The sequence below is a fragment of the Monodon monoceros genome, unplaced genomic scaffold, assembly GCF_005190385.1.
Source record: "Monodon monoceros isolate NGI ecotype Baffin Bay Population unplaced genomic scaffold, NGI_Narwhal_1 Super_Scaffold_16, whole genome shotgun sequence".
Lineage (NCBI taxonomy): Eukaryota > Metazoa > Chordata > Mammalia > Artiodactyla > Monodontidae > Monodon > Monodon monoceros.
This window is the reverse complement of record NW_021703772.1, coordinates 71744778-71757512: the sequence shown is the minus strand read 5'-3', so window position 1 is coordinate 71757512 and position 12735 is coordinate 71744778. Positions and strand designations below refer to the sequence as shown.

The window sequence follows — 12735 nt, the reverse complement described above, 5'->3', positions numbered from 1 at the left end:
CACACTATGTGACTTTGGGCAAGTAACTTTACAGATAGATGATGATGACTATGACAAGGGGTCAACAGAATTTACCATGTCAGCCTCTGTGCTGCGCTTTTATTATAAGCATTTTTTAATTTAATATTCACAACACTCCTGAAGTATAAACACTACTCTGCTTTAGAGAGAAAAAAACTGGATCTTAGACTATGTAACTGACTCAAGATCAAAACAGCTATATAAATATTACAGCACAAACTTAGAGGTTTTTCTGACCCAGTTCCTCTTCTTAACCATTATGCATGTTACTTCCCTTCAAATTCTCTGGATGTTGGTTTTCTCATCTGTTATATAAGGGGAATGTAGCACAACCTAAACTTTTCTAAAGTTCATTCTGGCCTTCTAAGATATTTGTATTCTAGTGAGGTCTGACTCTCCCCACCCCGAAAAAAGCACATTGTATCAATAGATCTAATCAGCCTCCTTGCTGGAACTTATGTAAGTCAACAAAGTTATCATTACTATATGTAATGTAGAAAATAAAAATCCATACATTAAAACGTACAGATGAAAGGATCACAATGTGTAAGTAAGGTAAACATAGATATATCCCTGATCTTTATAGTTGATGTCCTACCCCTCTCATATCAATAAAGGAGTAAACTATAACATTAAACAAGTAAAAGGGAAGAAAGGTAACTAATACTTATAAAAATCCTTTTAAATATATGCATAAATCATTTTCTGCAGATACTGAGGCACAAAGAGGCTGACTTGCTAAAGGTCATATACACAGTATACAGCGGCATCAGTACTTGAACTCGCTCTGGTTCTAAAACCCATGCCCTTTCCTAACTACCCTGCTTCCTATGGTTCAATTTTGGATATGCATGTATTAATATCCTTGTTTCAATTTTAATATAAGAAAACTAAAGATACTAATTAATTTAGTTCTTTCTGGGGTATTTATGATTACTAGCAACATTTGCTAAATACTCATTTGCTCAATAGGAAAATACATATTAAAATATGCAGAATACAAGGGAATATATGTTATCAGTTACATAAGAATAATAAAAATTAAGCATCACCAAACTACTAAGGAGGGAGAATCACTTTCAATTAGGATGATTAGGGAAGGCCTCAAAGAGATGATTACAGGTATACAGGGCATTAGAAGGGAGGTTTGATTTCATCAGGAGAAACAAAAGACTGAAAAGGGAAAAGAATATTCTAGGAAAAGGGAATGACATGAATGTAAGTATGGAGACAAAATGTATACTCAAGGTGGAGTATGTAGTTCACATTGTATAGAATGTAGGGTTCTTCTTCTTGAATAATAGGATATTTGTCTGGGAAATATGTTAGAGCCAAACTGAGGAGGGGTCTTGAATACCAAGTTAGAAAGCCTTAATTTGAACTTATAAGAAATGGAAAGTCACTAAACATCTTCAGGTAGAGACATAAAAGAATCAGAGCAACGCTTTAATAAAGTTCAACTGAGGATCACATATAGGCTTCAATAGAATTGATGATGGCCAGGAGGAAAAGAAATCATTTAGAAGATCTTGACACTTCAGAGAAATGTAACATAAGGAGTAAAAACAGAAATTCTCCTGAGTTCTGAAGAAAAAAATATACAAGGTATATATTATATATGAATACTCCAGCTCCAGCTCTGAAACAATCTATAATAGCCCCTTCCTAACCACAGCATTCTACTCTTTTAGTTCTTTATCATCTCATTTCACCAGCTTATCTACCTCTGACTAGTCCTTTCTCCATTTTCTCTGAATATATCAGCCCTTCCCTGGCCTCATTTTATTCCAGTCCCATGGTCAACACTTGAACTACTCTCTCAATACCCTCAGCCTGAATCAGTGATGAAATCTACCCTCTTCTTGACTCAAGGAGCTAGAGAAAGCCTCACAACCCATACATTATTACACAGGGTTTCTACTATCAGTCACTTATGAAACTCTCAAATGAATACTTCTTAATTTTTAACTTATTTAACATCTGATAATATTGAACACCACCTCTCTTCCTGAAATTCTTGAATTCAGAACAGTTGCAATTAAGTGTTCTCTTAATATTACCCTAAAAATGTACTGAGAGTTAGCATTTTTTAATTAAAAAAAAACACCTTTTTCATCCAATGCTAATTTTAACTTCCTTGATTATAAAACATTAGATGCAAAACAGAAGGTTACTACAGAAATATGTTAATATTTTGTTGTAAACCATTCAGTTAGGGCAATAAAGTTCTGATTAAGAAAAAACAAACAAGCAAAGAGCAACAAATCAGAGATAGCTAAAATGCTCCCTTAGGAAAATGAACATGCCATATACATCTGTAGACTCAATGATGATGATAAAGCCTTTAAAAATAGAATAGAATAAAAGTTGTCTCTGGCCTCTCTGAAAAATGTTAAATTTAACAAATGTACCAGTTTTCAAAAAAAAAATTAAAACATTAAGGTTTTATATACACGGAATAACATTTCTGATAATTACTGCTTCTAATGAACAATTAAAATGGGATTTAAGAAGCAGATTAACTGAGTAAATAATTTACTCAATTTTTTTCCTCTGTTACTTAAACGGAGTTTTCAAAAATGCTATAAAGTTTCATTACTGCAATTCAGATTTTAATAGTTAGAATTTTCTAATAATGTAGATCAAGGCCTTGGATAAAAGTTTTTCTTTAAGTAACATATTTCCTTATACACAGTAGAAATTAACACTTTAAATAAAATTAAAGCGGAAAAGTTCAGTTTCTTAAGAGAACTATCCTTTTTCAACAACTCTCCATATTTGGAAGACTGTTTATAAATCATTTAAATATCAATGAAAAATTTAATCAAGAAGTCTAAGAATCCTTTCAATGCTGTTTTCACAATCTTTCCTTAATATGTGATTACAGTCCCAAGTAATTTTATTTTTGTAATTTTTTCCTAATGTGAAGTCACCTTAAATGTTTCATGCCATATTTTAATAAAAACAAAAACTAAAAAAGATGATGTTCAGATTATGATTCACACTGAAATATGTTAGTATAATTAGGCATATAATTTCAGTTATAAATTAAGTGTATTTTTCATTTAAAATGTTTTAAAATCATTTAAAGAAGTATTTAAATAAGTAGAGCGTGAGATGTGAATCATTAAATGTAAACATTCATTTGGCTGTTGAAAGAAAGAATAACAATCTAAAATCATAAATATTTTCTAACTTAATTCTCATTCTCAGAAAAAACAAAACATCCTTAAAAGCTTAATTATCATTTTAGTCTTACTGTGATCAATGTGGTCAATCTTGTGACATAACTGTTGAGAAATCTGCAATAAAAAAACAGAAATAGCATTCAGCTGAATCATACTTGAGTAAGTGATTTCAGAAACTAAAAAGTTTGTTTAGAATATTTGTCTTTCTTGATGCCATAAGTCATATTTAAATTAATCTAAAATTGTCAGGAAAAGTACAATTGGCATGACACAAATAAGCATAAAACACCTGGAGTTTATTTATAGGTCATTATTTATTATAGTATGGTAAATTATGTTTTGTTATAATCAACAACACCCCAGGGTTAACGTAATATAACATATTAGTAAATAAACTATAGGTCATTTGGGTTAGTTTTATTTGTTTTCAAATATTTACCGAGAGGAGAATCACAGTGTCTTAAATATACTACAAAACAAAAGACAGCCAGGTATTGTTTACCTTTTTGTCTATGATTAGATTAGCAGTGTAGTCTATGGCCAGAACATGATCTACTTATTATCAATTAATAGGAGAAATTGCTTCATGCTAATCCTTATGAACAGTGTCAAAACTATTAAAGATTGAAAATATAATTGGAAAGGAACTATACACTATAAACCCAGGGGAAGTTGTAAGTTAAACTATTTCCTAAGCTGTATATGCGTTAGAGTTCTTATTCCTGTCAAATCTAAGCTTTTAGAAATTTCTTAATTAACAAAGTATGATTTAATTTAAGGTGAACTTTTAAATGTTTAGTGTTAAAAATTAATACAATGTTAATGGTGTTTAAGATTCATAATTAGCTTTCATGTGTTATTTCATCAGATCCTCATAACAATTCCTTCAAGAAGCAGGAAAGAGGTATTTCTCATTATATACTCAGGAAAATAGATATTGGAGAGGATACATGACTTGTCCAAGCACACAGAACTGCGTTTTCCTTGGTTCCTTTTTAATCTCACACCTCCCATCCAATCTATCCTGCCAACCATTCTTCCTCATTCTATCCTTAATTCAAAACACTTATTACTGCTTTTTACCTCACTAGTTCAAGATATTGCTCTCCAATATTACTATTATAGTCTCCCTACTTCTATTCTTAACTTAGCAACAAATATATCAGCTCACAACACTCCCTTACTCAAAACTGTCCAAAGGCTTTTCCATCACTTAAGATAAAATCCATAATACCTACCATGGCCTATTAGTCCCTCTGCCACCTGGTCTCCTGACTACATCTCCTGTCACTCTCTCTCTACTATGTTCCAGTCACAATGACCTTTTTGATACTCCCCAAACATACCAAACTTGTCCCTCTTCAGGGCCTTGACTTTTGCTGTTCTCTCAGCCTGCAGCAACTGTTCCCCATATCTTTGCAGGACTGGCTTTCTCATTTCATTCAGGTCTGATAACAAATGCCACCTCCTCAGAGAAGCCTTCTCTTCTCACCAGAGACTGTTTTCAGCTGTAAGCTGCATGAGAGATCACTGGAGCACTAGTATAACAGCTGGAACCCAACAACTACGCAAGAAAGAGCTGCTGAATGAATGAATGAACAATTACTTATTTCCTACTGCATCCAGCACTATGCCCAGAGGGATATATAAATAAAAATGCTTACAATTTCTATTTAAGGAAAATATGCATTAACAATTTTGTATACATTTTTAAAAGTCACTGCAGGGAGATTTTGGGAAGCTCAAGAAAAAAAAAAAGGCAAAGCGGGGTTGGTGTGAAAGTGGTTGTAGTGAGTTAACAGGTGTGATACAATGAGGGTCTGGATAGTGCAGATGAGTGGAGAGAATGGGAAACCCAAGATACATCTTACATGGAGAAACAAGAGGACTTCATGCTAAATTAAGTACAGGAACGAGGACAGCAGAGAAAGATTACCAGGGACACAATGAAAGAAACCTGTAGTGGTAGGGTGGAGTGACTTTTATTTTGGACAGTAAGTAAGCCCAGTGTTACCACAGGCTATTCAAATGGAGACGCTTCTCAACAACGGGTAGATATTGCAATTTAGAATAGTCCAAGGTTTAAAAATCAGTCATATAAAAAGTACAATTCAAGCCAAGAGAGTTTACCAAGGGAATGAATGTAAAGAAAAGACAAGACTATCCAACAGAATTTGGGGGATACCTATAAATAAGGCTCATGGGAAGCAAGAGAGGTGACACTGTATGGTGTTTTGTTATGTTTTAAGTCCAAGAAATAGAGAAATGGAAAATACACTGAAGGCGAAAGAGGAAAGATTTCTAAGGAGGAGAACATGTTAGCTTTAAATGATGCATGGAGGTATAAAAGAATATAAGACCGGAAACTTATTCTCTCCAAATTATCTATGTTCCCACCGTATCAGATCAGAAAAAGCCTACATAGATGGAATGCATTACTCTCTGTATCCAAAGACCTGCCTTCAGTGAACTCCTTCCTAGCATTATGCTTTCAACTTCAATCAATACAAAAAAAAAAACAGGCTTGTGATGGTAAAGAGTCAATAAAAAGGCTTGTGAAAGAACCAAATATACTTTCTATAAAACTCTGTAATTAAAAAAGCTATTAAATATTTTTAAATAGTTACATTCAAATAAAATAAGTAACTGAATAAAAAGATAAATGTTCCATTTTATTTTTTATTTTCTTGGACAAAAATAAGATAATTAAGACTAAATCTATAATTTAAAATGCATACTTGATTTAAAGCCCTAATCCTTAGAGTATAAAAACCTTGTAAAGGCATTCCTGGGCTTCCCTGGTGGCGCAGTGGTTGAGAATCCCTCTGCCAATGCAGGGGACATGGGTTCGATCCCTGGTCCGGGAAGATCCCACATGCTGCGGAGCAACTAGGCCCATGAGCCACAATTACTGAGCCTGTGCTCTAGAGCCTGTGAGCCACAATTACTGAGCCTGCATGCCGCAATTACTGAGGCCCGTGTGCCTAGAGCCTGTGCTCCACAATGAGAGAGACCACCACAGTAAGAAGCCCACGCACTGCAAGGAAGAGTAGCCCCCCGCTCGCTGCAACTAGAGAAGGCGCGCGCGCAGCAACGAACACCCAACACAGCCAAAATAAATAAATAAATAAAATAAATTTATTTTAAAGAAAAAGGCATTCCTTCATCATGGTAGTAGCAATTTTTACACATAACTTACTGGATACTTGCAAATGCATGAGAAAAAAAATACATGAAATTAAGACGACACTAGAGGTTAAAGTCAGACAAATCTTAGGGCTTCTCATAAAAATCCTGGGTGGCTTTTACAATGAAAAGGTAATTCTTTAAAATCATCTTGAAACTAGGAAATATATTCAAGTTAGACATATAAAAAGTAATATTACATTTTATGAAAACATAATTCAACTAATGCATTGGTTATGTACTTTTCCCCCACCAGACACCATCTTAGTAAATATGCACAGAGAAAATCTCAACTATATTTACCAGTTTACCAACTATATTTACTATGTTTCCAGTAATTAGCATGTAACTATCTCTATTTTTCTTCTTCCTCTGCCCCCAAATGGAAAAAGTCTTTCCTTATCTAATCAATTTTAGCATACTCAAGACTTCACCTTCACTTGACAACCTTACATAAGTTTCAATATATACAACGTAAGGATATTTATCCCTACCAAGCTTATTGAAAAGATTCAAAGGAATAAATGAACAAAAAACTTAGTGGCTTTTTCTCACTCTATTCAATCTGAACATGAAAATATATGCTAATTAACCCTAAAATTCATTTAAAGTAATAGTCACTAAAATATTTAATCATTAATTTATATACCAGTTTAATGTTTTCTCTGTGTTCTATGCTCATTTCAAGGTATGGTTATATAATAAAAATTCTCTCTAAAATTTACATATGAAAAGTAATCTCATAAACCATATGCTACTGGTAGGCTATTTCAGTGTTGCAATCTTGGATTGTAGACATGGAAATTCTGTCTTTATCACTCACTTTTTAGAGAATCACAAGTATGCACAATTTGGCATACATTTTTAAGGTTAATAACAAACTCTATAAAAATCTAAACATGCTTCTACCATCCTCTAGCTATTTCAAATCCTGTCTATTATTATTATTTTTTTTATTACTTGGGGAAATTACTTGGTAGGAAAAAAATCACATGCTTCAATAAGCAATACTTTAGGGGGGAAGGATACTTGTAAATAATAGGAATCTATAGAACCGGAGAAACTGGTAAAAATGTGATCTACCACTAACGGAATACATATCAATATTCATGGGATGTGGGTCCCACAGATAAGAGACTTGTGCATCTACTGATATTGGTACCTGTGGCAGGGCCTAGAATCAATCCCCCACTGATATCAAGGGACAACTCTATTCTATACAGAGCTGTGCAATGGAACTTAATGCAATAATGGAAAAGTTTACTATCTGCACTGTCCGATACCCAGTCCAGAGCCAAATGTGGCTATTGAGTACTTGTAATATGGTTAGTGTGATTAAGGAACTGACTTTTAGATATTAACTAATTTAAATTTAAGTATCCACATGTGGCTAGTGACTACCGTATTAGCGCAACTAGGCATTTCTGAAACTATACTAAGATCAAAGTGTAAATGATCCTCCTAAAATATTTGAAAATTTATTTTCTCTATTTTTTTTAGACATAGGGAAAAAACCGTCAACTGTGTTGGGCAGAATATGTTCCATTCAGGAACAGTGCTCCAAATTTGGAGGGAAATTATTTTATCTTCAAATAACTTTCAAGTTTATGTTGGGTGGAAAAGAAGGTTTACTTTATTGCAGAGTTCTTAATGTACCATAGTGCTTATAAGAGGAAGTAGTCTTAGATTTTGGAGAACTAAGTTTTAAATCTCTTTAAATTTAAATCTAAATCAGCTGGGTAGAAGTGGTTTACTTCATTTATTCATGCACTGTTATGACTAAAACCTCAACAGAACTTAGAAAAAAAAGAAATTTATTTTACTAACAATTTTAATAGTTCTGATCCTTGGGAACCTCTTTTTCCAACAATTATTTTCCCTTTCTTATTATTTTTTAAGAAAAAAACATGAGCAAGCTTTAACAACAAGACAAGAGTTTTATTTAACTAAGCACGTAATACGGTATGTAGGAAAGAAGCCTGCCGTCTAGTCTAGAGTAGGCATATAAATAGAAGACTTTATATAACATTAATATAAGTTTTGTTAAGCAGTTTTGTCAAATTATAAAAGCACCAATCAATTTAGATACTTTATCTACAAGCAACAAAGCTCTAAAGTGATAGAAATCATTTCCTGACCCATACAAACAGTTGACTATGTTGGTGTCTGGCTAAAAGTTGTTTTTCTGATTTCATGGGGGGAAGACATCGAAGGAAAGAAAACAGGCAGCTTGAATGGATAGTTCCAATTCCAAGCAGTATTTTGGTGCATAATACTCACTGAATGCTTTCTGTCCTCAGTTTCACCTGTAGGTCTAAGCAGGGTATTCAGTAAAATATTAGATGTGCATCTTCCCTTAATGTTCAGAGAAGCTGTGAAGGCCAGAGTTCCAATGATTCCTGCCACTGCACGTTAATCTATGCAAATTAATCCAATCCCTACCAGACACCAAGGGACGACTGTAATTCAACACCTGCTGTTAGAAAATAACCAGAGCCCACTATCTACACTAGAGATACCCAGGAAGTTAAAAAGTGATTATAGCCTCCCAAGAGAAGTCTAGAAATAAAACAAAAGATAGTTTCTCATTTTAAAACACCAAACTTTGTCATATCACAACCTAAAACAAAGTGAGCTTCCCCTTAAGAGAACTGCTTTAAGTATTAAAGAAAACCAAAAGCAGAAACAAAAAAGTTGTACATCTCTTTAAGTTTTTAAAGAGATGATTTACCATGATTCTAACTTTTTGCCACTCTTTCCAAACTACTACTCTCTTCAGCTAAACTACTTCATACTAAACTACTAAATACTACTTCTGGTAAAACCAAATACAAACAGATAGCATTTAAAAAAGCACTTCTTGGAGAAAACTCTAATTTGAAAAGATACATGCACCCCAATGCCCATAGCAGCACTATTTACAATAGCCAAGACATGGAAGCAACCTAAATGTCCATCTATAGATGAATGGATAAAGAATATGTGGTACATATATACAACGGAATATTACTCACCCATAAAAAGAAATAAAATAGGGACTTTCCTGGTGGCACAGTGGTTAAGAATCTGCCTGCCAATGCAGGGGACACGGGCTTGAGCCCTGGTCCAGGAAGATCCCACATGCCGCGGAGCAACTAAGCCCATGCCCAACAAATATTGAGCCTGTGCTCTAGAGCCTATGAGCCACAATTACTCAGCCTATGTGCCACAACTACTGAAACATGCACACCTAGAGCCCATGCTCTGCCACAAGAGAAGCCACTGCAATAAGAAGCCTGCACACTGCAACGAAGAGCTGCCCCTGCTTGCTGCAACTAGAGGAAGCCTGTGCGCAGCAACAAAGACCCAATGCAGCCATAAATAAATAAATAAATAAATTTATTTATTTTAAAAAAAAAGAATGAAATAACGCCATTTGCAGAAACATGGATGGACCTAGAGACTACCATACTAAATGAAGTCAGACAAACATGATATCACTTATATATCTATATAAGTGGAATCTAAAAAAATGATACAAATGAACTTACTTGCAAAACAGAAATAGACCCATAGACATAGAAAACAAACTTATGGTTACCAAACAAGAAAAGAGGGGAGAGGGATAAATTAGGAGCTTGGGATTAACAGATACACACTAGTATATGTAAAATAGATAAATAAGGTCTTACTGTATAGCATAGGGAACTATACTCAATATCTTGTAATAACCTATAATGGAAAAGAATCTATATGTACACTTTGCTGTACACCAGAAACTATCACAGCATTGTAAATCAACTATACTTCAATAAAATATAAATATAAAATAAAACAGCACTTCTTGTATTATCAGTGATTTTACATTTCTTATAAAATTATATTTCCATAAATTACCAAAATATATCAATAATTTCACTATCCTTACTACAAAAAGCCGTCATTCCCTCAAAATATATCATATCCTTCATTTGCAACACTTGTCCTTACTGTTCTGTGTGACTGAAACTTCTCTAAAAGAGTTATAATTCCCACAGGTTAACATACAAAATTTTTAGACAACTAACGTAAGCCTTACTACAATGAAGTTTAGTTAGAGCTCAGATGGCAACTTTATAATTTTGCTGATAATAAAAACCACGCAAACAAAGCACAACTGGCTATTAAACTTGGTGAATTGTTTTTTAATTTAAGTATATATAAAGCTGTGTGTTTTTCTAAAGTTTACCACCCTATTCTTCCAACACTAATTAGTACCTCTCAAAATCTTTACTCCCTCTTCATGGGTTTCTGCTTTAGAGCCATAAATGGGTATCCAGTAGAAGAAGAAAGTGGTAGCACTGTCAAGAGGTGTTGAAACACTCTTGAGGCTAATATATACACAATATCCAAAAATGAACTAATCACTTGGATGAAGTAATATAATGAAGGGCTTCATTTGAGAAAAATTATATGCTGTTTTGGCTGTATTTTTATTTCTCTAACCATAAGTTTTTTAGGGAATTCAACTCAAATTGTAACAATAGAGAGGTAAAGCCTTTAGGAATTACTATTAACTAAACTAAAATACATTATTTGAATATAAATTTTGGGGAAATTTTAGTTTTTATCTAAATTAGAGTCCATCTCAGTCTTGTCAACAAATGCCAAACGAATAATTTGCCACTGATAAGATTGCCTTGTAAAAAACCACCTTACTCGAACAGGCTAGCAATCAAGACAAACACAAAGCTCGTAGTTTTATAAAGCTTTCATGTACCATAGCTAAAAGACTTAAATGAAACTATTCCACTCCAAACTTTCAAAGATCCAATTCAGATTATGGCTATGAAGACTTGGTGAAGCAATTAAGCAATCTAACAATATACAATCAAAAAGTATATTTCATTAGATATAACAAAGTTGCCATCATTAATAAATACTAGATTTTAGATAATACACATTTTACTCTTTTCTATTAAAAGAACTTTGCTATGAATATTTAGGGATATTAAGTAATCATTACTACTATTTTACTTTTCCTGAGAATTCTTAGAATGATTTCGTCATAAAAAAGAAATCTGGTCTAATGCTTCCAACAGGGACTACATTACCCTGGTCCACTTTCAAAATTTTGGCATACATGCATAAGATACCTTAGGCAATCTCTTAGTACATCAGTTTGCCATGCCATAATTATCTACTTCACAAGGATGTTGTGAAGTTTTAGTTAATTATGCTTATAAAATTTTTTGAGGTATACAGATGAAAGAGAGGTGTAAGGCTCAGATCCAATTAATTGCTATGTACTTGATGAAAAAAATGCCACTTAAAAGCATTTATTAGTAACAACATGGATGAGATGGAGAAGACTTGGGTAGGAATAAGTTTGGTGATGGCGATAGTGATAGTGTTAAGAAATCAAGAATTTGGTTTTGGCAAAGTACCCAAGTGAAAAGTTTCAGAAAAAAAAATGACATGATTGACTGTGACAATGCTGCTGGGAAAACACTTAACCTAAGGACTGAGAAATGACCATTGGATTTAGCTAGATAAACTTCACTCGTGCCCAGGACACGAATGTTGTCATCAGAGTGGTGTGGACAAAAGCACTGAATAGGATAAGTAAAGCAGAGAAAGTGCAATGAGGATGTAGAAGCAGCATGTATGGAAAACTCTTTGAAAGGGTTTGCTATAAAAAACTGTAGAGAAACAGCACTGTAGCTTGAGGGGGATGTGGGACCTTGAAAGGTTTTTGTATTAAGATGGAGGAATACTACAGCATGTTTATATGCTGATGAGATGGATTTAGGGAAGGAAAAAATGCTGATAGGGAAAATTACAAAAGCAAAATCAATGATTACTAAGCACTTAATAAATGTATAAATCTGTCCTTGCTGTTAGAAATGCAAAGATAATAAAGACATGAACTAATTCAATAATTCTATGGAAACTATATTAAAAATGATAGGGGAAAACACCACATATAATTAAATTAAAAATCCTTTAGAAACAATATTATTTTGTAATAGAGGCTGCTATGTTAAAAATATGAAAGCAATGTTGACATATTTTATGATGTGACAGCAATGTCCTTCTAAGCTATACACATGCAGCTGCACAGTATAAAAATAATGCCATACACAGCTCTTATTTGATTATGCACAGTGGGGCTTAAATAGGATCAATGTTAGACAAAAAGTACAGCCAGCAATTTCAGAAAACATCTCCACCATATTTTCCCTTTTCCCTCCTCTGTACTGACCTATTTCCACTTTTGGATTTCCAGCACCATCCTATTCTATAACTTATCACCCTATTCAAAACAGAAAGCAATTCATATTATCAATCACTATATTGATATTATCAATCATTTTATACA

The 12735-nt window shown here is 33.5% G+C and overlaps 1 protein-coding gene across 21 annotated transcripts in view; it reads right to left on the bottom strand.

Annotated features, from left to right (window-relative positions):
- The window catches only part of BAZ2B (bromodomain adjacent to zinc finger domain 2B), a 382496-nt gene that overhangs the window by 200281 nt on the left and 169480 nt on the right, over window positions 1–12735 (bottom strand). For all 21 annotated transcript variants that reach the window (XM_029225702.1, XM_029225703.1, XM_029225701.1 and 18 more), the window contains one exon: window positions 3281–3323. The gene's annotated coding sequence lies outside the window, so the exon portion shown is untranslated. The remainder of the gene's footprint in view (window positions 1–3280; window positions 3324–12735) is intronic.